Source organism: Rattus rattus, chromosome 11, assembly GCF_011064425.1.
Source record: "Rattus rattus isolate New Zealand chromosome 11, Rrattus_CSIRO_v1, whole genome shotgun sequence".
Classification (NCBI taxonomy): domain Eukaryota; kingdom Metazoa; phylum Chordata; class Mammalia; order Rodentia; family Muridae; genus Rattus; species Rattus rattus.
In genome coordinates, this window is record NC_046164.1 from 12,280,480 (window position 1) to 12,304,007 (window position 23,528).

A 23,528-nucleotide genomic window follows, 5' to 3' on the forward strand; every position below is an offset into this window, starting at 1 on the left:
TGTCAGGTCATCTCCCCCCCCTCCCCCAAATATTAACTTCATGCAACACATACATTTCCAATGACAGGAATCTGGGAGTCAAAGCTCTGCTGTCTTGTCGGGTCTAATTTTCCAGTCTGTCCAGTTAATCCTACCTCACAGCTCTCTCCTGACCGCTTTTGTTTCTTTTCTTCCCTCAAGCGCTCACACTGGAAGATCACTGGGGCACATGCAAAGCTTTGTAGCACTGCACACCAGATACAATGTTGTCTGACTACTCCCTTCTTTCTGGCTTTATTTGTGCTCAAGAAAATGGAGTCCCCAGGCTTCCTCCTGTAGGGAGTGCAGCTGACCAATAGCTGCAGGGGTTACTCTTCGGGCCCCGCCCCTGTGTTTACAGGGATGCCCTGATCACCTTCAGACTTCTCTCAGTCCAGGAGTACAATAGAGATTCTAATGCAGCCCTCTCCTAAGAGAGAACAGGGCCTCTTTAACAGGTATCTCAAGCCTTCTGCTAACCCCGCTACCAGCTACCTGCATTTAATATTGGACTCCAAGAGCACACATAACCTGATTCCTTTTTAAAAATTTAGCTTTGTTTCATCTGGAATAACAAAAAACCCAGGATAGCTAAAACTATCCTCAACAATAAAAAAGGACTTCAGGGGAATCACTATCCCTGAACTCAAGCAGTATTACAGAGCAATAGTGATAAAAACTGCATGGTATTGGTACAGAGACAGACAGATAGACCAATGGAACAGAATTGAAGACCCAGAAATGAACCCACACACCTATGGGCACTTGATTTTTTGACAAAGGAGCCAAAACCATCAAATGGAAAAAAGATAGCACTTTCAGCAAATGGTGCTGGTTCAACTGGAGGTCAACATGTAGAAGAATGCAGATCGATCCATGCTTATCACCCTGTACAAAGCTTAAGTCCAAGTGGATCAAGGACCTCCACATCAAACCAGATACACTCAAACTAATAGAAGAGAAAAACTAGGGAAGCATCTGAACACATGGGCACTGGAAAAAATTTCCTGAACAAAACACCAATGGCTTATGCTCTAAGATCAAGAATCGACAAATGGGATCTCATAAAACTGCAAAGCTTCTGTAAGGCAAAAGGACACTGTAGTTAGGACAAACGGCAACCAACAGATTGGGAAAAAGATCTTTACCAATCCTACAACAGATAGAGGGCTTATATACAAAATATACAAAGAACTCAAGAAGTTAGACCACAGGGAGACAAATAACCCTATTAAAAATGGGGTTCAGAGCTAAACAAAGAATTCACAGCTGAGGAATGCCGAATGACTGAGAAACACCTAAAGAAATGTTCAACATCTTTAGTCATAAGGGAAATGCAAATCAAAAACAACCTGAGATTTCACCTCACACCAGTGAGAATGGCTAAGATCAAAAACTCAGGTGACAGCAGATGCTGGCGAGGATGTGGAGAAAGAGGAACACTCCTCCATTGTTGGTGGGATTGCAGACTGGTACAACCATTCTGGAAATCAGTCTGGAGGTTCCTCAGAAAATTGGACATTGAACTGCCTGAGGATCCAGCTATACCTCTCTTGGGCATATACCCAAAAGATGCCCCAACATATAAAAAAAAGACACGTGCTCCACTATGTTCATCCAGCCTTATTTATAATAGCCAGAAGCTGGAAAGAACCCAGATGCCCTTCAACAGAGGAATGGATACAGAAAATGTGGTACATCTACACAATGGAATATTACTCAGCTATCAAAAACAATGACTTTATGAAATTCAGAGGCAAATGGTTGGAACTGGAAAATATCATCCTGAGTGAGCTAACCCAATCACAGAAAAACACACATGGTATGCACTCATTGATAAGTGGCTATTAGCCCAAATGCTTGAATTACCCTAGATGCCTAGAACAAATGAAACTCAAGACAGATGATCAAAATGTGAATGCTTCACTCCTTCTTTAAAAGGGGAACAAGAATACCCTTGGCAGGGAATAGAGCGGCAAAGATTAAAACAGACACAGAAGGAACACCCATTCAGAGCCTGCCCCACATGTGGCCCATGCATATACAGCCATCCAATTAGACAAGATGGATGAAGCAAAGAAGTGCAGGCGGACAGGAGCCGGATGTAGATAGCTCCTGAGAGACACAGCCAGAATACAGCAAACACAGAGGCGAATGCCAGCAGCAAACCACTGAATTGAGAATAGGACCCCCGTTGAAGGAATCAGAGAAAGAACTGGAAGAGCTTGAAGGGGCTCGAGACCCCATATGAACAACAATGCCAAGCAACCAGAGCTTCCAGGGACTAAGCCACTACCTAAGGACTATACATGGACTGACCCTGGACTCTGACCTCATAGGTAGCAATGAATATCCTAGTAAGAGCACCAGTGGAAGGGAAAGCCCTGGGTCCTGCTAAGACGGACCCCCCAGTGAATGTAGTTTGTGGGGGGGAGGGGGGAAAGGGGGGGAGGAGGGGGAGGGGAACACCCATATAGAAGGGGAGGGGGAGGGGTTAGGGGAATGTTGGCCTGGAAAACGGGAAAGGGAATAACAATTGAAATGTAAATAAGAAATACCCAACTTAATAAAGATGGAGGAAAAAAAATTTAGCTTTGCATGTGCGTAGGTGTGTGGGAAGGTTTGCGCATATGTCCAGGTACATGTGAAGGACAGAGAAGGCTGTCAAATCCTGGAGCTGGAGTTACAGGCAGCTGGAAACCGCACAGTGTGGGTGCTGGGACCCAAGCTCTGGAACTCTGGGGCATCAGGAAGAACTCAACCATGCCGCTACCCCTCCAGCGCCGTGATCTGGTTCTTAGAACGTCTCCACCTCCCATTGCTCCGGTCACACTGACCTTTACTTCTAGAACTCTCGAGGCATGTGTGCCTCTGCCTAGAACTCACGGATCACAGTTACCGCCCAGCTACACCCCTTATTACCTTTAGCATTTTAAAGGTCCGTTTGCCGATGAGCACGACTCAGGCCATCCTGTTTAAGCACCCGCTTCTGTTGTTTGCCTTTTCTCTCCTCAACCGTAGACACACGCGGACCCATCACAGGACACGTACTACCGCTTACTTGATTATTCGCCGTATCTCCTGCCAAGAACGTAAGCTCCCTAGGACCATTGTTTATGCACGTTTGGAGTTTAGTAGATACCCAGATATTTGTTGACAAGCTGATGAATGAGATGACTTTGAAGTCTGGACCACAGTGGAGAACAGTAGCAGTGTAGACCTGAGACTCCCAGAGAAAACCGTCCCAGCTGCTCTCCTGGTTTTCTGAGTTTAGTCACTTCTGTAGTCTGGAGAAATTCTGGTTGCTAGGCAATGACTGTAAACCCAGCAGCTCCCGTCGCCGTGGCCTCACGGTCCAGCTTCTGCTGCGACTTTCTAAGAGATCCAACAAATTATGTTTTAAAAATGGAAAACGATAATTTCTCTTGACCTCATAGTCATAGAAACAAGATTGTTTCAATTGCTATTTTATTTTCAATTAGGATGACAGCACAGGGAGTTAAATTTGTTCTTACATATCTTGATCTTGATAATTTTCCTAGCTATGAAGTTTTGATTTTGAAACTTATCAGGGCAGAAAGACAGAGATATTCAGAATAGACAACCGCCATTGCGATTGTTAGCTTCTCCTTGGAGATAGAATTAGCGGTGAGGCTTTATTAATCTTTATCTCTGTATCTGCTGCTTTTATAATTGTTTATCTTTGCTAACTATAAAGTTTTGGTGTTTGCAATTTGTCACAACAAAAAGACATTCATATACTATAATATTTCAGCTCTAATGACCCGGGGCTCCGGCAGAAGCCATGAATGCCAAATGTTGGCAGCAGGTGCTACGAGCTAATTTTATCCATCTTGCCACCTGTGTTGAAGATTAGGTTGTGATGTGGAAGTTCATTCTGGTGGGCAACGCTTAGTGTCAGTGTGATAAACACGTGTGCAAGACAGCGCTGGCTGGCAAGATGCAAGGCTCTCCCTGTGACGTTTCCTTTTAGAGCTCCTTAAAAGCCTACCCTGTCTGTCCGTTTTTTAAAGCAGATAGCTAATATTTTGTACTTTTACCTGACTTCCTATTATAACTTTGAGGGCCTGATCCATAAATTGGAAATGCGAAAATGTTGTTGAGGGACTGTGTATCTGAACTTTGCAATTTTAATCAGTTTTATTTTCTATATCCTTATTTTTTCATCGTTCTGATATCAGGACAGATTAATGGATAACGGCAAGTTCTTACCTCAGCTTTTAAAACTACATCTGGATACAACAGCTAATAAGAAAGGAAGAGTGTTCGAATTCTCTCGAGTTGCATTGTTCATAGTTGAACTGCCACCGTCCATATTCCTAAGGGTTAATTTCTCCATCCCTATTGAGTCTTTCTGACTTTCCAGATGGGGCAGCCTTCCAACTCCTGGAGGACAGACGAGGTCAATCATGGGTGTACATGTCTTTAGGGTTTTGGTACACTGAGAGGAAGAGCTTCCTAGCAGAAAGCTGGATATTTGTGAATGACATTATTCATCACACAAGCACCCAGCACATATCTGCTAAGAGCTTGTGAGATCCGGCATGGTGTACCCATGTACCTGTGATACCTGGGCTGGGAGGGACACGGGAAGGTCCCAGGTCCTAGAGTCTGGCTGACCAGCTAGTCTAGCAAATTTGGTGAGCTCCAGGTTCAGTGAGAGACCCTGCTCAAAGAGGAGAGAGAGAGAGAGAGAGAGAGAGAGAGAGAGAGAGAGAGAGAGAGAGAGAGAGAGAGAGAGGCGCTTGCTCCTGTCTTAGACAGCCCAGGCCCACCTGTGTAGGACGGATCGCCCATGTAATGGGTTTGGCCCGTCTACATTAGCAATCATAGACATGCTCACAGATCAATCTGTAGGAGGCAATTTCTCAATCGAGATTGTCTCCCAACAGGTACGTCAACTTGGGAATCAAGATTAACTCTCACAAGAAAGGGGAGAATCAATCACTATTTTTTTTTTTTAACATAGTGATGACTTATGTAGCAGTTGTTATCTATATAAACATTTCCAGCAACTACTGTATTTGGGGAACAGATGGTGCCTGCTGTATTCACAGACATTACACAGACACACCCATGGCTCTGACCTTCATGCTCACTGTGTATGCATAAGGAGAAGCAATACGCCCATACCTTGTATCATGTGGCACAGCCCCATTGGCTACTGGTGCTAGCTATGAACACTGGGTGTGATGGACTGGTACTAGATATGAGTACTGGGTATAAAGGCAGCCAGGCATTTTTTGGTCACCTATGTCCTGCATAGTTTAACGTGAAATAGAAATCTGAGCCAATTACAACTTCATTGTTATTTATACAAACTAAAAAAAGACAGAGTCGGGCAGTTAATAGTGGCTTTGAGGCTGCACCATATATTCACAATGGCAGCTATGCACAAGGAACTTAGCTCTGTGAAAGGGGCATACAATGAGTCATGAAGACAAGATGTCAGCAGGAGGAAAGTTCTGGAATAAGCTAATTGGCGTGTCTGACCAAAGATGGCTACAAATCTGTTGACAATCTTTCTTTCTTCCTTCCTTCCTTCCTTCCTTTCTTCCTTCCTTCTTTTCTTTCTTTCTTTCTTTCCTTCTTTCCTTCTTTCTTCCTTTCCTTCCTTCTTCTTTCTTCTTTCTTTCTTCCTTCCTTTTCTTTCTTCTCTCTGACCCCTTTCTCCTTTTTCCCTCTTTCCCCTTCCCCCTCCCCCATCTCTCCCCAGGTGTTCCTGGCCAGCCTCCTCCTCCTCCTCCTCCTCCTCCTCTTCCTCCTCCTCCACCTCCCTCTTCCTCCTCCTCCACCTCCTCCACCTCCTCCTCCTTCTCCTCCTCCTCCTCCTCCTCCTCCTCCTTCTCCTCCCCCCCCTCCTCCTCCTCCTTCTTCTCTCTCTCTGTCTCTCTTTCTCTGTTTCTGTCTCTATCTCTCTCTCTGTCTTTGTCTCTCTCTGTCTGTATATCTCTCTGTCTCTCTCTTTCTCTTTCCTTTTCAAGACAGGGTCTCACAATGTAGTTCTGGTTATCCTGGAACTCACTATGTAGATCAGACTGGTCCCATCCTCCTGCCTTTGCCTCCCCGGTGCTGGGATTAAAGGTGTGCACAACCATGTACTATGTCAAGTTTCCTTACTCAGAGGTAAGGTCTAGGTTCATCCCTCTAATGGGTGTGTTCCTTGCTTGTTTGTTATTATTTGACTATTTTACCCATAGGACACTGTAGGTGTGATCTGAAGAGACTGTAAATTTTCTATTCCTGGATCTTTGAATATTGTTCTAAGAAACAAGGCATAGACTACTGCCATGCAGAAGGCTCCTGCTGTTATCCACACAGAGAACTAAAGCTCTTATCTGACAGCCTGGGCTGGAAGCCTGGCCACCAGGAGCACCAGCTTCATAGCTGTGTGTGCGACATCTTGGAACTGGATCTTCAACGGCAACCTCGATAGAATCTGACCACGCTATCAGCCTTGCCCAAATTATGGGTTCATGAGGAAAATAAGCGACAGTTATTGATTTGATTTCATTCTATTTATTTTTTTATTGTGGCAAAATATACATAGAACACCTTACATTTTAGCTTACATCCCTCCTCATCCCACAACGGCGTAGCTCATTATGTAGCCCAGATTAGTCAGGAACTCACTTAGTAGCACAGGCTGGCCTCAAACCAAGTTTCTCTTCCCTTGGGCTCCTACAAAGCCCTGGGGTTACAGGTGTGCATTATCACACCTTGCTTTAAAACTTTTCAACATATAGCTGCGTGACATTCATGTACATCCCCATTGCTACACGACCGTGGTCACCACTTGTCTCTACAACTCATGCAATCAGACAAAACTCAACTTCTGAGGCCATTAGGTGGCTCCCTCTCCATAGCACCCTCCATTCTAGCTTTCTACCTACATGATTTGATTAGTCTAGGCATCCATGGGGTAATACAGCATTTTTTAATACTCATCTTATTTCATTTGTGTACAATTTCATCATTCATGGGGCGGTATGCATAAGAATCACTTTCCCTTTAAAGGTTGAATTGCACACACAGTCCTCTCTCTTTTACACACACACACACACACACACACACACACACACACACACACACACTCTGCTCTCTTTCTCTCTCTCTCTCTCACACACACACACACACTCTCTCCACACTCCACTCTCTTTTACACACACACACACACACTCCACTCTCTTTTACACACACACCACACCACTCTCTTTTACACGCACACACACTCCACTCTCTTTTTCACACACACACACACACACACTCCATTCTCTTTTACACACACTCCACTCTTTTTTACACACACACACAGTCTTCTCTTTTTTCACACACACACACACACACTCTGCTCTCTCTCTCACACACACACACATACACACACTCCACTCTCTTTTACACACACTCCACTCTCTTTTACACACACTCCACTCTCTTTTACACACACACACACACACACTCCACTCTCTTTTACACACACTCCACTCTCTCCACTCTCTTTTTCACACACACACACACACACACACACACACACACACTTATCCACTAACTACATCATCATGTATTCCATCCAGCAGCATAGAAAATTTTAATTTCTCCACATCCTTACTAATGCTTGCTAGTTTTACGTAGCCATCTGAATAGAGGTGAAGCAGTGTGTCGTGGAGGTCTTGTTTATTTTCTTTCTAGGTAAGTCATGCTGAGATTCCCGGGTACCTACCGGTCATTTCTTCACACCATTCTCAAGCTTGTGGATGCAACTATGAATCTTTTCTCCCATCTAACGGGTTTACCCTTTCATGCACAGAACTTTAAACCTTGCTGTAGTCCAAACCACCTTTTCAACTTACTATCATTGCCTTATATTTTAGTGTCCTATTCAAGAATGGTCACAAAATCCAGTTAGCATTTTAAAAACTTATTTCATACTTATTGTGTTATTTTATGTGTCTATGTGTATGTGTATGTGTGCCTAACTGCATATGTGTGTAACACACGCATGCAGGGATCTGTGGAGGTCAGAAGAGGGCGTTGGATCTCCTGGACCTGGAGTTACAGCTGGTTGTGAGCCGACTGATGTGGGTCCTGGGAACTGAACTGGGTCCTCTGAGAGAACAGTCAGTGCTTTTAGCTACTGAGCCATGTCTCCAGCCCCTGTTGGCACATTTTACATATCTGAATTTTGCTTTGGTTTATCAAATAGAAATAGATTATGAATAATGTGTGAGGGATAGGACAAATGTAAAAATATAGTATATAATATTATCATCACACACGCACACACACACACACATATATATATATATATATTACACATAATAATATTCATGTAACAAGATTGGAGAAAGAGGCGATGCTTATTAAGTGTTGTTGATGCAGTCCACAGTTTCGATTGGCAGATATTTGAAATATTTCTGTCTTTAAAAATATCCATATGTACTCTCAAAACCAACCAGAGTGAATCTCTTTTCTTTGTTACCAGCAGTGGCTCATTCAGTCTGCCATCTGCCGCAGAGTTTTGCCAAGGGAGGAGAATAACTATAAGGCCACACCCCAGGTTCCTGAGAGATTTGGGATCAGGGATGCTCTGAACTGAGTTAGCTCATGATTTGACGGTGACAGTAGGGGTCCAGCTCCATGTTTGTTTATGTAATTACAGCATCTGTGAGTGGGGAGACTTGTCTGTTGCGTTGACTATGGGCTACTCGTTTTCCATTATGTTTGTGTATGCTTGGCCCAGGGAGTGGCACTATTGGGAGGTACAGCCATGTTGGAGTAGGTGTGTCACTGTGGGCATGGGCTTTTAGACCTTCATCCTAGCTGCCTAGAAGCCAGTATTCTGCTAGCAGCCAACAGATGAAGATGTAGAACTCTCGACTCCTCCTGCACCATGCCTGCCTGGATGCTGCCATGCTCCCACCTTGATGATAATGGACTGAACCTCTGAACCTGTAGGCCATCTCCAATTAAATGTCCTTATAAGAGTTGCCTTGGTCATGGTGTCTGTTCACCACAATTCTGTCTTAGTTAGGGTTTTATTGCTGTGAAGAGACACCATGACCAAGGCAAGTCTTATAAAGGACAACATTTAATTGGGGCTGGCAGGTTTAGAAGTTCAATCCAGTATCATCAAGGTGGGAACATGGCAGCATCCAGGTAGTCATGGTGCAGGAGGAGCTGAGAGTTCTACATCTTCATCTGAAGGCTGCTAGCAGAATGCTGGCTACCAGACAGCTAGGTTGAGGGTCTTAAAGCCCACATCTAGTGACACACCTACTCCAACAAGGCCACACCTTCTAATAGTGCCACTCCCTGGGCCAAGTATATACAAACCATCAAACATCACCATCATAAAGTACCAGGGACAGACAAGGCTTACTTCGGCTCTTGATTTTGGAGGTTTCAGTTCAGGATTAGACAACCCTGCTTGGTTTAGAACGTGGGTGAAGGGAGACAACAGCCAGGGAAGCCCAATGACCCAGGTTATGTGTGGAGAGGAAGAAAAGGAAAACAGGGTTCCAACACCAAACACCCTGCCGATGGGAAAACCTCTGAGAGTGACAAGCTGGAGGCAGGGTCTTTACTATGTGGGACCTGGAGACTTTTGATATTCTAAACACAGCCACATATGCTGCCTAAGAGCTCCCGATGCTGTTGGAAGACCAAAACACTCTAATACCCTGTCAAATATTCATTTGGCCAAACTTGATCTAGGAAACGCCTGTCTCTGTTTCTAATCATCCATTTCCTCTGTCTCCCGCAGTAAAAGCACGGGAGACACTAGTTTGGCTAAAAGAAAAAGGAGAACGACAGCCCTGAGTTTTTTTTTTTTTTTTTTGGTTCTTTTTTTTGGAGCTGGGGACCGAACCCAGGGCCTTGCGCTTCCAAGGTAAGCGCTCTACCACTGAGCTAAATCCCCAGCCCCAGCCCTGAGTTTTTATTTTCACTTTCCACCAACAAAAGATGCAGCTGAGAAAAACATTGATCAGAATTGAGAACTCAGTTACTTGTACAAAAACAGATGTTTTAGAGAATAACAATATTTGCTCATAAACTCCACTTATTTTTAGACACGTTGCTACTTTAAAACGCACACAATCTGTCAGGGTGGCAGTGGCACAACCCCTTTAATTGAAGCTCTTGGAAGGCAGAGGCTGAGCACTCTCTGTGAGTTCCTCTCCACACATAACCTGGGTTACTGTGAGTTCGAGGCCAGCCTTGTCTACAAAGTGAGTTCTAGGACAGCCAAGGCTACACAGGGAGGCCCTGTCTGGAAAAAAAAAAAAAACAACAAAATAAAGCCAACAAATGAAAACAAACCAAAACCAACAACAACAACAACAAAAACTCAAAATTCAATTTTGTCTCTAATTGAGTTAATCCTTTTTACCCCCGTACTTGTCCTAGATTTGGGACTTGGTAGAAATGTTGCTTTTAACCGTGAGCTTCAAGTCCTTTCTCTATCCCGCTTTCTTACCAATGCACAGCCTGTAATCTCCTGTTACCTGCTGTCCTGCCTCTTTAGGCTCCCTGCGTAAGGAGATGAGGAGCACTGAGGTGATTACGAAACATGGAAGAATCCAGGCGCGAAGACAGAATCATCGTTACAGCAGAAACGTCTCTGACTATTTCAGCAGAATAGACGAAGATTGTGCAATGTGTGAAGGGAGGAGGGGATTGGGCATTGAAGTGTGTTTCTGAGGACGCCACAGACTCCCTATGGGAACCTTCACTACAGTTCCTGGTCCTCCTTGTGATATCAGCTTTACACAGAGGGTCCTTCGAATAGCCACCTCAAGCTTCTAAGTCAGAATATCTTGTGCGGGGATGCATTGAAGATGTTTTAAAATGTCCCCATTGGTTCCTGGCAGAGAGAACATCCAAACAGAAGAAAGACTGCCTGTGCACATCTGGCACGTTTTGCGAGAGGCCGAGTCCTCCCTCTGTGCTTATTAAACATTAAGGATGTTCTATCAGCCAAAGTCTTTGGTAACAGATGAGGCCTCAATTAAGGAGCTAGCCACTCTATTCTAGAGTGCTTTCGGTTTTCAAGTTCACGCGGAGAAGATGAACGGTATCCATGACGACAGCAGATGTGATTCATCTACTCCCTAGCTTTCAGTTCCTTTGGGACACTCTGTTCCCTAGGCTGACATTTGGGGAAGCTCACTCGCTCTCCCAGCCATCTGGCAGAGCTGGTAACTTGAAGGCTTCTTCATCTCGCGCCTTTTTAACATGATGTTTGTAAGGCTGTGTCTCACGCATTTCAGTTCACATGTTCCTTTAAAAAATGTCATAATATTTGCATGGCTGCGCTAAAATATATTTATGGGGAGAATCTTGAAGTATTTAGTGGATATGTATCGCATGACTGATGCCTCCAGGTTGCGTGCTTTTAAGAGTCTTATGTCCGGGTGTGTTTAATCGTCAAATTTGTTTTTAGTAATTTAGGTTTCCATGCTTGTATCTGGTTCTGTTTCAGAGATTTCAAGAGAACCATACCAATATTATGTATATACTATCTATGTATCTACCTATTATTATCTATCTTCTATCATCTACCTATCTACTTATTACCTATGCTTGTCTACCTGTCTACAGATCCATCTATCTATCCATCCACCAACCCATCATCCATCTATCTATCTATCTATCTATCTATCTATCTATCTATCTATCTATCTATCTATCCATCCATCCATTCATCCATCCATCTATCATTTACCTACTTACCATCTATCTTCCTTCTGTCTGACTGTCTGTCTTCGTATTGGAATTAGCTCATGTGCTTATAGAAGTCCATATCTGCATTGGGGGCTAGCTGATGTGAGATTCAGATGACCCCCCTTTTTAGTTCCAATCTGAGGTCCACAGCCTAGAGACCATGGAAACGTTGTGGTGACAGTTGAGACTCAAGGCATGCTTAGAAATAGTCTTTCTTAGAAAGACTATTAGTTTGTTATTAGCTATTGGACAACCATTTAGTTCTTCTGCTGACTAGATGAGACCCATCTTCATTACAGATGGTGATCCACTTACTCAAAGATCACAGACTTAGAAAACATTCTCTATGTTGAGCAAACCATTGACCACCACAGGTGGTCCATATGATGATGTAGAGTATATGCTGGTTGCTTACTGTGCAGAAGACACAATGTCGGGGTTGGGGATTTAGCTCACTGGTAGAGCGCTTGCCTAGGAAGCGCAAGGCCCTGGGTTCAGTCCCCAGCTCCGAAAAAAAGAACCAAAAAAAAAAAAGAAGACACAATGTCCCTCAGTTTATGGAGCCTTCAATCTCACCTCAGTCCCACGTGGGGAACACTGTTGTTCTCTTCATCGTGCACACAAGGGAAATAAAAACTATAGAGGTTAGGCAGCTTGATGTCACACAGCTAATAGGTTGGTTCTGCGTTTGCACCCAGGGCTTCCTGTCTCATATGCTTAGTGCCTACATTACAAAGCTTCCCAAACGTAGCTGGTTTAGTACTTTCTTTTGCAAGTTTTCTTTTCATTTCCCTTTAAGAGAGGCTCTTGGAGAGGGAGGGGTGGAAAGAGCGAGCGCCCTGCAATGTCTGAGAAAGGATGATTTCCCACTGTTTACAATGTCTCATTTGACACTGTCTTGAGATGCCCTGGGAACTGCATTCTGACATATTCAACTCAGAGTGAATCTTTTTTCACTGGGAAATTTCATTAAAACTAATTGTGTCTCTGTGTCTTACTGTTTAAAGTGGAAAGTAAGGTTTATAAACTGAGGATTTATAAACTACCTTGAGACACTCGAGAGGAAGAAAGGTCTCCAGGTGGAAGTATTGTTAAGCTGACTTAAATAATGGAGTCAATTAACTTTAATCCCTTGAACGGTGTAAAATGCTAATCTGACGTCTTGCCGCCTTTAATTTAATTGCAGAGGTCATAAGTAGCGTTGCCAGCAGAGGAAGGCATTAAAATCAGTGAAATAGGGAATCACAATGATCTGACCCTTTTAATGAACTGAGAAGAATATTCACAAAAATATCACTGTTTCTCCTTCGTGACCCTCACTCTCCCAGCATTTGGTTTAATTCATTATTTAATTAAGGCCTGGAGAGTTGGCTGTGTCAATCAGGTGCTTGCTGTGCAGGCAAAAAAAGCGGAGCTCAGATCCTTGGCACCCACAGGCAGTGCTGTGTACCTGAAAGCCCGGCACTGGGAGCTCTGGAGACAGATGGGTCTGTGGAACTCTCGGGCGTTAGCCGGTGTCAAGCTGCAGGCTGCTGAGAGACTGTCTCCAAATATGAGGTGGAGGACACCCATGTCACCTGGTCTTCAGACGTGTGTCCGTATGTGCACCTGTTCACACAGATGCAATTACACGCAAACACACCCCCACGCAATGCCCCCTAAGTCAGTTAACTACTGATCATTTGTTCAAAGCCTTTACTGAGCATTTTTCTTTAGCTAAAAACACTTTTCATGCAATATATTTTAACCATGTCGTCCCCCTACCCTAATTCCTCCAAGATCCTCCTGTCTCCCCACTCAATTTTCTTTTTTTCTCTTTAAAAAAACAAAAAACAAAAAACAAAAAAACACAAAACCCACACTAAGACAAAAAAAAAAAAAGCCCAGAACAAAACAAAATGAAACAAATTACCATTTTGAGTTCATTGTGTATTAGCCAACGACTCCTGGGCATGGGCCTGCCCTAGAGAATGGTTGATTTACCCAGTGAGTCTCTCTTGGGGAAAACTGATTTTCCCTTTACTAGTAGCTAAGAATTCCAGACAGCTTCTTGGTTAGGGGCAGAACCACCAGGTCCACTTCTCCAGCTTAGAGCTGGGACCCTGTCTAGCCCGAACCTGTGCGCGCCCTGTGATGCTGCCACAGTCTGCGAGCTCAGTCTGTGTGCACCAGTCCTGCTGTGTCTGGAAGACACAGTTTCCTTGGAGCCATCCACCACCTCTGGCTCTTATGGTTGATCGTTCCTGTTCCTTTCCCTTGTAGCTCTCCGAGCCCTGACGGGGGGCGTTTGATCAAGACACCCCATTTATGACTGGGTGCTCCAAAGTTTCTCACTTTGTCTAGTTGTGGGTCTCTGTGCTAAATCTACTCCAAGAAGGAGCTTCTCTGAACTTTAGTGGGACCGTTGTCATGGTGACGGACGAGTCAGCAGCATGGAGGACAGATAAGGGTTTGAAAGCAAAAGGTAAGAAGAAGGTCAGCATGGGAAAGTGCAGCAACTGGCGTGTTCAGTACAGGGACCGGGGAGACTGCCCTCACCCATTCTCTTCACGGCTGGTGAGGCTCCGCAAGAACCGCGGCTGTGCCGGAGGACAAACGCTCCATCGTTCTGTCCGATATAGCCAAGGGAAAGCTTGGAATTCCGAGATGCATGCTTCTAATTCTGATTCACCTTATTTTAGAAAAGCCCCCCCCCCCATTTCCCGACAAGACATTGCTGCTCCCCCTTCTCTAAAGAAAAGCTCTTGGCGTTGTTCAGTTGTAAGGGACAATCTCTGCCGCTGCAGGATCTCGACCTCGGGTTGGCTTAGCTAACCTTAAACACTGCTTTTGAAGATAGAAAAGTAAAAAGCGTTAGGGAAACAAGAAAATCTATCGTGGTTGACCTCTTCTTCAGCTTTCACCACAGCACTGTGGCTAACCGCGCCTCACAGATTGGGGAACTGGGGATTTGAGAGGAGGAGCATCTAGTGCTGGAGAGCCCCAGGACACTTTCTTGGGCCTTGTAGGCTTCCGTTCACTATGCGCTTCAGTCTCTGTGACATACATAGGTTAGCATGAACGTACTGGACGCGCACTCTCCCTTCAAATATACGCACTTCAGTTACACGCTATTCGCTAGTGCTCACTCTAAGTCTGGCACCAGCCAGGTTAAGAGATTGGGAAAAGAAGAAAAACCCTGTACAGTCTCCCTGCTTAAATGTCTACACAAAATAGCCCTTCCGTGCCTGTTAGAGCAATCGCCTCATGACTATTGTGGAGGCAAACAGTTGCGTTCTAATTGGATTGACCCGTTTTCTAGGAGGGAATTCACACCAGGTACGGTAAGCCTGGTCAGAAGCTCTTGTGGCTGGGCATGCCATGGGCCCTGGTGGAGAAGTTACTACTGCTGTTCTACTAGATGGAAATTGTGCACCTGCCAAATTTTCTTCTAAATATTCATGTTTATTACTGTAGATTTATTCTGCTATCAGCTTTGGTCAGAGCTCCCCCCTCCCTCCGCAATGGTTACTGCAGGGATTCATAACTGGTCAGAGCAGTGAGGATAGACGACTGTTAAATGCTCACCCTTAAAGGGGACGTCTGCGTCACTCCTCCTAGGCTCAGGGTGCATCTTGGAAGAGGAGCATGAGGAAGGTATGAGACAGAGGAAAGGGTGAAATGCTATGGGACACTGTGGCTATCACACACTCGAACTCTCACTGGCTGGAACTACAGAACTGGTCTTCGAAGTTGTATTAGGGAGAAAGGAAGCCCAGGGAGCCCCTGACCCTCCTGAGCCTTCATAGGTAACTAAGGATTCTTAGCAGAGGTAGAGAAAAGTGGTGTAGATACAGGTAGGAGCCCATGGTTGTGTGATTGCGTGACCCTGAAAGCCCTCATTGGCTCACGTGCGTGCACACAAACACACACATCACCCTGTCTGTGACTGTTTTACACTTTCTTCCTGGGGTATGTGGGAGTTCTTAGATATCAATATTTCAAAATTGGAATCACATATGGAAACTGTAGAATACAAGATCCAAGACTCAAGTCTAACCTTATTTGGGAAGTAGTTTAATATAACCAGAATATAATCCAAAAACGCATAACATAAACATGTGGCCGAAAGGAAGATTGGACTATTTATAATGGGTCTCTCATGCGAGCCTTGTGAGGGAAGTGATACTGTATGTGCTGACTATCTCACACTCCGACGTTAACCTGCCCCAGAGACGGTGTCTAGCCTGTAGCACATGCTTATTAAACCTTGAAGAGCAGCAGACTCAGGCAAGGCAATAAAGTTGTAATCAAGTCAGCACCGAGAATCACAGCTAAATTAATGTCTTAATATTCTCATTTTTAGTAGTAAAACTAGTTTGGGGAAGATATCCTAGAAGAATATTGGACGATGATTAACTTTACATTAGCTGCTCATAAAGGGGAAAATGAAGTTTTCTTAGCAGTCAGTGCAGTTGTACAGAGGGCGTGCTCGGGCAAAGGCTGACTAGACGAATGAATGCAAGGGTGAATGCTAAAAGCATGTCGTGTGTGTGTGTGTGTGTGTGTGTGTGTGTGTGCGCGCGTGCGCGCGCGCGCATGCGCGTTCTCGCACATGTATAGGTGCATTCTCACACTTGTTATGTCAGCTAATGATGAAAAGGCCAAACCAAGAACTAAATGAAAATCTAACGTATTCAAATCAAGCTCCCGAGTTCTGCTCTAAGAGGCCTAACAGGAAGCCACATTCAGCAAAACGTACTCTTTATCTTTAGTCTGTGCGTCAAGCCTCTGCCGCCTTACTTGTCTGTCCCCTAGCGCGGTGCTGTCATAACATAGGGAAGGAGATCGGAACGGTGATATCAGGGAACAATTAGCGTCTAACTGGATGGGAATGCAAGCATGAAATGAAGTCCCCAGAGTGGGAGACAGTGGGGAAACCTTAATGAAGGAGACAGAAGCAGCGGGCAGAGCAAGAGCAGAATACTTTGGATTTCCGGTTGCAAGCCTGAACTCTGGAGAAAAGGCGCTCAGGCATTGGATTGACTGGTCCAGGGCTGTGTGAGGGTTCCGGGCGCTGTTCGGCTGGGCGCGGGCGCGGATTTAAGCGCCATCTCTGGTTTAATGCATGAGTGCATGTCTGTGAGACCATTGTCTGAGGTTCTACACAGTTCTTGTCCCTCCATATTTGTACGGTATTACCTACAGCACGGGTCTCTCAAGCTAGCTGGCTTTGGCGCCTTACCCTAAAAGAAATGTAAACTCATTATGAGAACGGTTTTTGAAATAAACAACGAGACGAAGGCAATATTTAGATGTCTAAAAAGACATTCGTTTGGTTGAGTTATAAATCCACCTGTGTGCGACTTCGCACTCCGTGTTCAGCTTAATCTCTTGCGCCTGTCCTGTCATTTTCCACAGCGTCAAGGCTTCTAGCCGACGTGTTCCTTTAAGACTTCTCAGACTTCCCTCACTAACTGAGCAGCTCCTGCTCACGTTCGTGTCTGGCTTTGCAGCCGCGTGATCATAAACCTCCACACAACTTTCCCTTCCGGTCCTTTCAGTGCTCGCGGTTCTTGACTCCCTTTTTAAAACTCCAGAGGTTAAAGTTTAGTACTTCGACACCTCCACTTCTATAACCACAGCCTGAGCTGTCACCACGAACTCTCTAAAACCGTCCGGGCAAGCGGAGTTCATCCCAAGGACTATGGTAAATTTCCGATGACGTAAATGCACGCCGGCATATGTGGCACGGAGCCCATGTGAGCAAGGATATTTACTAAGATAGCATTGCTGTTAGCGTTTACTGATTAGCAAATGATATTTACTAATAACATTATATATTAATAATTTTTTTCATTGACCTCTTTCTGACCTTACGATAACAATCTAGAAATTGTATAAAAGTGTAGCTTTTTCTATGTATACCAAATTAATTGACAACACAATTTCATTGTTATTTAATCATATAAATCTCTAGGCCGCAAACAGACCTTCTTCATTATGGCACTAGAGCCGTCTGCACTTGAGAGACATGAGAGAACTTTATTGGCTAATTGTCCCCCAAATGCCAACTCATGAGTTTGGTGAGTCTTTATTTTTATTTCTTTACTACTACTATTATTATTATTATTAATTTGTATTGTTTTGATTTTCTTTGAGATAGGGTTTCTCTGTATGTAGCCCTGGCTATCCTGGAACTAGCTCTGTAGACCAGGCTGGCCTCAACTCACAGAGATCCCCCTGACTCTGCCTCCCGAGTACTGGGATTTAAAGCCTGTGCCTCCACTGCCCAGCTTCTTTCTTTTATCTTTAAGATTCTAACATAATCATATCACATCTCTTACTTTCCTCCGTCCATGCCCTCACTATATCCTCCCTTCTGTCTTTCAAATCCATGCACTCCTGTCTTATCGTCTTTACTTGAAGGTAAACACACACACACACACACACACACACACACACACACACACACACACCCCTAAATATAACCTGCTTAGCCTGTATAATGCTACCTTTAAGTTTGTTTTTCAGGGCCGACCATTAGGTATTGGATAACCAGTTGACATGCTCTTGCCTGGGATGATCTCTCCCCATCTTGGTATCCCTTAGTTGCTGTCATTCTCTGTGAAAGATGGAGGCCTCCTGGACTTTCCACAGTCCACTGTGATGTGTCTGTTGCCCTCCTTCAGCTCCTGGTTACACAATCTTGTTAGTGAGACTTTGGACATAGCACCTGACATTCCCAGGAGATACAATCTCACTGTAAATTTACTCATCCTCTGGCTGTTTATTTTTTTCTTTCTTTTCTGAGACAGTTTCTCTGCGTAGCCCTGGCCATCCTAGACCAAGCTGACCTCAAGCTCAGAGATCTACCTGCCTCTGCCTCCTAAATGCTGGCCTTAAGGGCATGTGGCACCGGTTTGTCTTCTCTTGCCTGCACTTACTTGCCAGCACATCTGTTGGAACCTTCAGATCTTGGCTGAAATAACCAGCCTCGTGGGGCTGAGCAACTGCTAGATTCTTGGACTTCCCCTCCACAGCTGCCCATTGCTGGACTAGTTGGACTGCAGAGCTGGGAGAGCTCCCTCCACAGCTCCCCTTTAGAACCAGTGTGTGAAGATGGACCGTTGGCCGGGTACAGGAAGACAAGGAAAGGACACTCGTGAGCTTCGAGAGCTGCGGAGAAGGGCCATCTTGCAGCAGATCTACTGCTCAGGATGAAGGAGAATCAGAAGCTACAAGCCTCTGAGAATGATTTACTGAACGAATGCCTGAAGCTTGATTATGAAGAAGTCACTCCCTGTCTTACAGAAGTAACTACAGTGTGGGAAAAGATGCTTAGCGCTCCGGAAGACCCTAAATTAAGTTTGATGTGGAAAACGTGCCCTCAGCTGTCGGGTAAGGTGAGCCACGCCATCACCGCGGTGAGATTTGGAAGTTTCTAGCTGAGCAGCGCCACCCTGAACACCCGTTTCCCAGTAAACAGCAGCCAAAGATGTGCCCTACAAAGAACTCTTGAAGAAGCCGCCCTCTCAGCAGCATGCTGGGCTCATTGACCTCGGGCGAGCCTTTCCAACACATCCACACTTCTCTGCTCAGTTTGGAGCAGGTCAGCTGCCACTTTCCGACATTCTGAGGGCCTACTCACTTCGGTCAAAGTCTCAGCTTCGTGGCGGGCATTTTGCGCCTTCATTCGAGTGAGGAAGAAGCGTTCAAGATGTTCAACTTCCTGATGTTTGACAAGGGGCTGCGGAAACAGTATCGGTCAGATACATCCAGATGTACCAGCTGTCGAGGCTCCTCCATGATGACCACTGAGACCTCTACAGCCACCCGGAAGAGCATGAGATCGGCCCCAGCCTCTACGCGGCTCCCTGGTTTCTCACCGTGTTCGCCTCACAGTTCCCACTCGGCTTCGTAGCCAGAGTCTTTGATCTGATCTTCCTTCAGGGATCACAGGTCATATTTAAAGTAGCTTTCAGTCTTTTGGGGAGGCATAAGCCCTTGATTCTGCGGCGCGAACCTGGAAACCGTAGTGGACGTCACAAAGAACACACTCCCCAACCTGGGCTTGGTGCAGATGGAGAAGACCATCAGTCAGGTGTTTGAAATGGACATCGCCAAACAGCTACAAGCCTGTGAGGTTGAGTACCATGTGCTCCAAGAAGAACTTACTGATTCCTTTCCTCTCAGTGACAACCAAAGAATGGATAAATTGGAGAAAACCAACAGTAGCGTGTGCAAACAGAACCTTGACCTCCTGGAACAATTGCAGGTGGCAAATGCTAGGATCCAAAGCCTTGAAGCCACGGTGGAGAAGCTTCTTATCAGCGAGAGTAGGCTGAAGCCGGCTGTGCTGACCCTGGAGGTGGAGCGCTCTGCCCGCTGCTGCAGACAGTGGAGGAGCTGCGGAGGCAAAGTGCCCAGCCCAGCACTCCGGAGCCAGACCTGCTCTCTGCAGGACCCTACACTGACTGATGGCTGCCAGGAAGGACTGCGCACGCGCCACTCACAGTGTCCCAGACTTAATCAAGGGGTAGAAGCTGGAGGCAGAAACGTGAGAGCTTCTCAGAGGAGACTGGCTGACCAGCCTGCAGATTCTTTTGAGCTCAGACTTGGAAATGGAGGACAAAAATCTCAGAGTTATCGTTCTTTTTGTTTCTACTCCATCCCCTTTCCAGTCCTGGCTGTTGTAGCTTTAGATGGCGTGGACATGAATACGTTACCTTTCTGGTTCCTCCTCCTTCAGAGACACGTCGTGTGAAAAGCGCATTCATGGGTTCCAGAAGCTAGAAGGGCTTGGAATGATTCCTCAGGCAAAAGTGTGACCCTTTGTGAGTCTGCAAGAAAGGTTCCTGTGACCGTGCCCTTGGTGTCACCGTGAGGTACAGTGGGCCCTGACGTGACCGTGGGGAAGAATGCAAGGGGTTTATTTAAATCGGACGTCTTGGTCGTTCCTGACTGCACAGTCACTCCCACTGGTACGGAAGAAGCTCATGTTTACAAACACAGTGTTTTTACTGTGTTTTTGCTTACCCTTTACCTGTGTCACAGCAGTAAATGTCTCACAAGAAATCACAATTTCTAGATCCCTTGTTATTGCCAGTGTGCGGCCTGTGGCTCTGGGGTCTGGCATATTTACTTCTTTGTGATTGTTTCGTATCCACACTATAGGGTCACACATTTATTTTTGTCTGTCGAATGGTGTATGTACCACAGCTATGTCATCCTTTGAGCCTTGACCTCTTGGAAATCTGATTCCTCATAGAAGGAACAAAACACATCGAGCTTTCCAGGGGCTCCCAGGATTCTGAAACGCTGCCAAAGAAACCAGGCTGGAATTGCAGTCAGATGTGTGGCAGCTGACAGCTATTCAGAGGTAGGAAGTGTGTTTTGAAAAGCACTCAAACACGTGCACTCCTTCCTTGGGATGGCGAGGACCCTGTGCCTTCAAGCGGAGTGCAGCGCTCGGGCGCCCTGCTTCCAGCTGGTCCTGTGTGGAGCATCACCCGTGTGTGCAACAAGAATTTTTTTTTTCTTTTTTCTTTTTCTGGAGCTGGGGACTGAACCCAGGGCCTTGCGCTTGCTAGGCAAGCGCTCTACCACTGAGCTAAATCCCCAACCCCAAGAATTTTTTTTAAACATACAAACAGAGGCTTAGGGAAGAACCACCAGCGTGGGGGGTGGGGTGGGGGGCTCCTGCATATTTGAATTGGTCCTACCTTGTGCTCTACTGGCCTCCTGCTCATGGAGGTCTGTTGCTGCTCTCGTGGTAGGAAAAGAGCCTTGCAAGCCTGGGGTGTAAGGAGAGATCACCACTGTTGGGGTCATTTGGGATCTCCTAGCCCTCTCAAAGGAACACGAAACAGCCAGGAAGGATGGAAGACTCCCTTATGGTCTTGGGTCAGAGAGTTCTCTCCATAAACCAATAGGACCCGTCCCAGTTAGTTCTAGCAGGGGTAGGGGGAGGAGGGTAATAGTGGACAGCTTCTTACTACATTGTATTTTATTGTTTGAATGCTTTAATGTTGAATTTTGGACATGTTATTACTGTTCTAAAACACTGACTCTACAAGTAAGAAACAAGCAATAAAACAGATAATACACACACACACACACACACACACACACACACACACACACACACACGGAGGCCCGTGGCACCACCACACAGCTCCTCTGGCTCTTAAAAGTCTTCCTGTCCTGTCTGCTACAGTGTTTTCTGAGCCTTAGAAGTGTTCTAACCTCTATGGGACTGTTTTCCACTCTTCTGGGTTCAGTCATATGGTGATGAACAAGTCGGGCAATGTCTGCATTAAAGAGAGCATGTATAGTGACTGGGGTAGAGATAACAGCCGGATCGAATAGAAATAATGAACCTCGACCAGAGCCCACTACAGACTAGCCTGGTTAACAAGCCACCTAACCCTGGAAGCACCTTGAAGAATTCTCCTGTTGTAGAACTGTTCCCCTCCACATAGTAGCTACAATCCAGAAAAACAGATGCTCAGTGCTCTGTCTGTTTCCAGACGTCGTGCGCTGTGCAAAGCCCTGTGTGGATGCATCCAATGGAGAGATGCTAAGAATGGTGGGAAATAGCCCCATTCTTATTTAAAACATTTTTTTTTTATTATCTTGAGAGGGCAAAGCTCAAGAACAAAAACGATGACATGGAAAAGATTTAAAATACGATGTGAGGTCATGCAAGCGAGGGCCTTCATGGACGGTATCACTCACCAGTTGCAGCATCAAGTAATAATTGTTACCTTGGGGATTATCATCTCGATGATAACCAGTGTCATTATCAAAGTTCGTCTGTTTTTCCAAGTTCATTCATTTCCACGTGACAGCTTCTCCTCCTAACTGTGGCACAGAGCTTAGGTGGACTGTGAATGTATGAGTTTATCTCCTATTTGCATTTCTTTTGAATAGACCCTGGCACTGGATGGTAAACTCTTACAGATATGGAATTCGATGTGCATATTAATATACTCGGGAAGCCCAGCCATTTTACGAAGTTGTTAGGCACTCACAGTTTATCTTCATACAGAAATGAATTTCATCATCTCTCACCTTACATATGTTATTTTTTAATCCAGAAGGAAGGAGGAGTCATGACAACCTCATAGATCCCAGCCTTGATGAATGTCGATATGGAAAAGAGCAACTCGATGGGTCCTGAAAACAAAATCAGAGCTTCGCTTCACTTCACTTCAGTCGATTTTTAAAAACTCCTGTGCTGAGGTGTAAGTCAGAGAAAATGAAGTAAGTTCCTTTTCATGTTTGAATACTTTTGACAAATATGGCAGCCCAAATAACCGTCAACCATAATAAAATATATATAACATTTCCACGACCTCCAAAATTCCTTCATGCCCCTTTATGTCATTCCCCCCACTCTCCAGCCCCACAAAATAATTCGATATTTTCAGTCAGGGAGACTTACTTTACATATAGGATAAGGGGTCCATTTTTAGTGTTCAGTGTGCTCTGCTCTAAATTGAATTTCCCAGTAGTGTCATATGCTCCTGTCACAGTTCACTTTTGACTTGTCAGCTATGATAATTCAACTTTAGAAAACTTACAAATCATTCTGTTATATAACCAAGCATTGTTTAGAAAAATCCTCTTCTTTTCCTACATCTAGGCACACAAAGAGAGCAGTCCCGTGCTTTATGACCACAAACTGTGAGATACACTTGTTTTTTTTTTTTTTTTTTTTTTTTTTTTTTTTTTTCGGAGCTGGGGACCAACCAGGGCCTTGTGCTTCCTAGGCAAGTGCT

The 23,528-nt window shown here is 45.1% G+C and overlaps 1 pseudogene; it reads left to right on the forward strand.

The window, feature by feature from the left end:
* The first annotated feature begins 14,172 nt into the window (after positions 1–14,172).
* Positions 14,173–20,223, forward strand: LOC116912675 (annotated as a pseudogene).
* Positions 20,224–23,528: the final 3,305 nt, after the last annotated feature.